This window comes from Mauremys mutica, chromosome 9, assembly GCF_020497125.1.
Source record: "Mauremys mutica isolate MM-2020 ecotype Southern chromosome 9, ASM2049712v1, whole genome shotgun sequence".
In the NCBI taxonomy this organism is placed as follows: Eukaryota; Metazoa; Chordata; order Testudines; family Geoemydidae; genus Mauremys; species Mauremys mutica.
Genome location: NC_059080.1, coordinates 51,716,642 through 51,721,535, shown reverse-complemented (window position 1 = coordinate 51,721,535; position 4,894 = coordinate 51,716,642). Strand labels below are relative to the sequence as shown.

The window sequence follows — 4,894 nt, the reverse complement described above, 5'->3', positions numbered from 1 at the left end:
ACTTGACACCAAAACTCAGTGTCTCTGCTGACCATACCCACAAAGGTAACAAGGCCATACCTGAGCTCAGGGAGTCATGTGATTATGTGAGATTCTCAGTTTTCACTGAAAAGAAAATAAGTTTCTGGACATCTTGGTGGCAGAGAAAATCTTTAAAGAGTGACTCCTGAAGGTTCAAAAACCAGAAAGCCAAGAAAAAGAACCCAAAATTCCATATACATTAAAAATCACATTTTTCAAGCCAATATTAAGATTTTTAAATGTTTGCGATGGTAATACTGCAAATCTGTGAATGTGACTTTGAAATTCACTTCTCATTAACATCTTCGCCAGTAATATCTCACTGCTTGAATGTTCATGGACAGTGACCAGAGAAGGCATGGGAATATGGCCCGAGCAAATTCATTGAACCATTCAGACAAATGTCCTCGTGACAGGGTTTAGTCACCAGGTCTGAAAAAGGCTGAGCAATTGAGAGGGGAGCATTTGTTTAAACCTGGTGTTTAAACATAAGACCAGCAATATTGTATGCCCTGGATATTTAAACATAAATATTCCTGCATCACCAAAGCAGAGCCCCTGGATGCAACACGGAGTGAGGTACGGAACCTGTAAGGCCATTTTAGATTGTTAGTGTTATTGTTTATTTGTGTTGCAATTGCGCATAGGGGAATCAGAGACCATGACCTCATTGTGCTAGGTGCTGTACAAACACAGAACAAAAAGACAGCCCAGTATAATCAATAGCCAATGCAAAAGCCAGATGGGGGAACACAAGGGAACAATGAAACAATTCTGGTCAGCATGAAAAGCAGTGCTCACAGGACCCCAGCTGGCTGCCAGTTGTTTGGCACATTTCTGAGGCCTGTGTGTTTGGAGAGAGATTTTTAAATGACTCCCAACTCCCCATATGAGGTTTATTTCCAGAATCCTGCACAAGCCTTTGGAATTGGAAGAAGGAGGTGTTATAATCCAATAGGGGTTGGTGTTAAATTTAAATGGAGGGAGAGAGTCTCCCTCAAAATATAGCCTCAGAAAGCCTTGCCCTCTCCCCCACACACACCTCTAGCCCACCTCCCTTGGAAGGTCTCACCTTTCAAAAGTCCCTCGTTTTGGGGGGCATCGTTTTAATCTCACCTCCATTCCACATTCCTCTCTTCTCCTGTTGAAGATTATTTAAGTCAGACATAAAGAAAAACGAGGTTATAGAGAGAGTCAGTGACACTAAATGGAAGGATCTTGATGCATTTTAAGTATCCTGCACAAATAATTTTTGAGTGTCCCTTGTTTCAAGCCTTCATAAAGTCTTGGAGTCCTGCAGTTGAACCTTGGCAGGTTCAGAGTTATAGGAAGTATAGCCTCAGTAAGGGTCCCCCCAACACTCTGTGCCTGGGAGAAGCATTGCTTTGTTCAGATGGCTACAGTCACAACTGAATGTCTTCTAATCCTTGGCTCTATCCCTGTATCCTTTACAGAGGACCCCTTAATGGATGGGCTTGCTCAGACTGCTTGCTTTATATCTCTGTAGCTCACTGAGCAGAGCCCAGAGCATGGGTGGTGTGTGAACTGCTGACTGGAGGAGGCTAGCTCCCAGACCTGCCCCTTCTGCCCAAGGACCCGCCCCTCCCCATCACCAGACCCAGACCCCCCCACACACTGTAGCCATCAGCCCCTGCCCCAGGCTAGCTTTCCCCCACCCACCCAGCCCCAGAGCGCCGGGAGGACTGGTGGTGCGGCCCCAGCATCCCCAGCCCCGGAGCGCTGCGAGGGCGGGCTGCACGGCATAGGGGGAGCTGCAGAGGGGGACCTGGGGGTGGAGCATGGGTGGGGCCATGCCTGCCTGTTTTGGGAGGCAGAGCTTCCTCCTGCCTATGATACCCACCACCCACAGTCCAGAGACAGCACGATTTAGATTTTCGTGCTTGATCTACAGCTTGGCTGGGTAGAAATGTAAACAAGGAAGAACTAGACAGTGGTGGAGCAAGAGCATTTGATTCCTGTGCTTTGGAGCCTCTGGATTCTACACAGGCAGTATTTGCAGTCATCATTATTCATCCCAGTCCTTCCTCCCTGAGTGGGCTTCTCTCTGCAAGGAGAAGGCCCAGTGAGATGATTCTCCTTCCTGTGCCGTCTGGAGGCTAGAGAGTCTCCAAAAGCTAGGGCCAGATACTCAGCTGCTGACACTGATGGAGCGACACCGATTTGCACCAGCTGAGCATCTAATCTGTACAGTTCCCTTCAGGGGATGAAGCAGAGACCAGGAAAAACTTCTGACCTTAGAGGACGTTAAGAGAGACAGACGAAAAGACGAAAAGAACTGTGCTAGGATTCAGCCAACCGGTTCTTATTCCTCAGTTCCTCGCACGTCCCCGTGTTTCATGTAAACAGAGAGAGGAAGCTAGTGGGGGAAAACAACAGTTAACAATTAACGTTCCTGATGAATTAATTGCCCATTTTATGTTGGGAAAAGATGTTAGAAATTCATCACTGTTTAGCTTGGAATGCGAAGCTGGCACTTGTTCCAGACATCTCCTCCCCTCTGCCTAAGCACAGGGATAATTAATACATTATGGGGTAGAACACTGGCTGCCATGCAGCAAAAGAGATCTGTTTCGCTTTGCTTTATTTTCCCTCCCCAAAGAGACATTTGAAACGTATCGTGTAATAAATGGTTCTTGGATGGAAGGGGAGGCATTGTTCTTTTGCCATGGAAACATGTTCCATCAGTGGGGCCAGCCAGTACTTAGCAAGCCCGGATACCTCACTCATCAGCTTTCACAAGATCCTCCATGGCAGGGTGGCCTCTCAAGACCCTGCTTCACAATATCCCCTTTGCAAATCAGCACTGGAAATAGGGCAGAGCAAACCGGCTCATATAAAATGAGAACCGTCTTGTTCTTAGCCCTTTGGCCATGGGAAATCAAAGCTCATCATTTACATCTTTCTGATACATTGGGGCAAAGATCCCCCTTCCCTGGGTCACAACCCTCTGAGTTCTAACTACCTCGAGAGCCTTTCCTCATTCACTCTCCTCAGGAACAACTTACCAAGGGGCGTGGTGGATTCTTCACCACTGACTATTTTTAAATCAAAATTGGATATTTTTGTAAAAGCTCTGTTCTAGGAATTATTTTGGGGAAGTTCTATGACCTGTGCTATGCAGGAGGTCAGACTAGATGTTCTCAATGGTCCCTTCTGGCCTTGGAAACTATGACCACGGGCCCCCAGATCTAAAGAGTATACACTGGAGGTCACTGGTTTGACATGCTTGGCCATCATGAGAGTGGGTTCCCCTAAGTCTCCTGTTAAGGACTGGAGCCAGACAGCTGTCTTGAACTCCCCTAGAAGGGGAAGCCACCAAGCAGACATGATGTCTGTCTTTGTATGTATCTGAGAAACATACAAGAGTATCAGAGAGCAAGGTGGCACAGCGAATAGAGCGGTGGACCTATGTTCTAGCCCTGGATCTGCAAGTCACTTCCCTTCTTTGTGCCTGTCTTCCTTATCTCTTTAGATTACAAGTTCAATGGTAGAGACCGTCTCTCTTGGTTTGTACAGGCAGGGTTGATATGAACTGAGACCTCTGGGTGCTACTGTGATATCAATAATAATAATTGGTACCCATTACTTTTGATGGTATTCTTGCAGAACAAAACTTGCCATTAGCAAGTAACTCCAGAAAGCCAGATGACTGTCAGCTAGGTTTTCATTTCACTGCATAAAATCTTTGTTTCAAAATGTTTTCATATTATCCAAAATTTTGCAAGTATGTCTGTAGTTCAGTACCACCTGGGGCGACCCTCATCTTTGTCCCCTAAGCTCTCATTTTCCTTGGTTTCTATAGCAAAAACATTTCTTCTTTCTACTCAGCTCCAAATGTCTTCAACATGAAGGAGCCGTCAGCTTTATGCCTCTGTGGAGCACCCCACATTTCACAAGATTTGGTGGGACAGTGGCTGAGGAAGACCAAAGACACACTGTGACGCGCCTCCATGATGTGTCTCCCTTACAGTATATCAACCTGGATTCCAGTTGATTCATTTCCTTTAAAAAGTTTTACTCAACTCCCTCTTTAAAGGCTCTTTCAAAGGAATATTTGGCATCATTACAACATTTCCTGTTGTAATTAGAGGTGGCAGAAAAATGCAGATGTTCTGCAAATTTTATTTTTAAAAATGTCTTACCTTTTCTTGTCAACATTTGGAATTTTCCAAAACTGCGGACTGCTCTACAAAGTGGGCAAAGAACTTTTTCATGAAAAATGTTTGGCAAAAAATGTTTGTTGAAATGTCAGATACTTGCAACTAGGTCTAATTGCAACAAATTACATTTTGAATTTGTGCTTACGCAAGAGGGAGAAAGGGATGTCACACACTATGTATCCATCCTGTGTTTTCACAAGGTTGCCTATCACCGTGGTAGCTGAGTGCCTCACATGACTAATAATAATGCTTAGCTGTCATATAGTACTTTTCATCAGTAGATCTCAAGATGCTTGACAAAGGAGACCACAGCTATCCCCATTTCACAGATGGGGAAACTGAGGCATGGAGAGGTGACATGGCTTGCCCAAGATCACCCAGCAGGCTAGTGTAAGATCAGGGAATAGAATCCAGTTCTCCTGAGGATCTATGCTCTAGGCCACACCACCTCCCCCCAAACAGAGGACCAGCTTATGCCTTCAGTACTCACTATTAAACCCATATGGGTAGCTGCTTAGGCATTAACTGATGATTAGCTTCCACCCCCACAATCTTGCTGTCTCTAGGTGGGTGGGCAGAGCTGGCCCCCCACTAGCTTTCCCACAGAACATCTCCTCCGGCAGAGTCTGTTGGTTCACTTCCCCCGCCTGTGCATTGTGTTCTGAGTCCCCAGGGAGAGGTTACATTTCATT

At 45.8% G+C, this 4,894-nt stretch overlaps 1 long non-coding RNA gene across 1 annotated transcript; it reads right to left on the bottom strand.

The window, feature by feature from the left end:
* Nucleotides 1–1,092: 1,092 nt before the first annotated feature.
* LOC123377046 lies at nucleotides 1,093–4,377 on the bottom strand. The gene is made up of 3 exons (XR_006582051.1): nucleotides 4,185–4,377; nucleotides 2,276–2,398; nucleotides 1,093–1,162 (listed from the first exon to the last, which is right to left on the bottom strand). It is a non-coding gene; the product is annotated as an uncharacterized LOC123377046 (long non-coding RNA).
* Nucleotides 4,378–4,894: the final 517 nt, after the last annotated feature.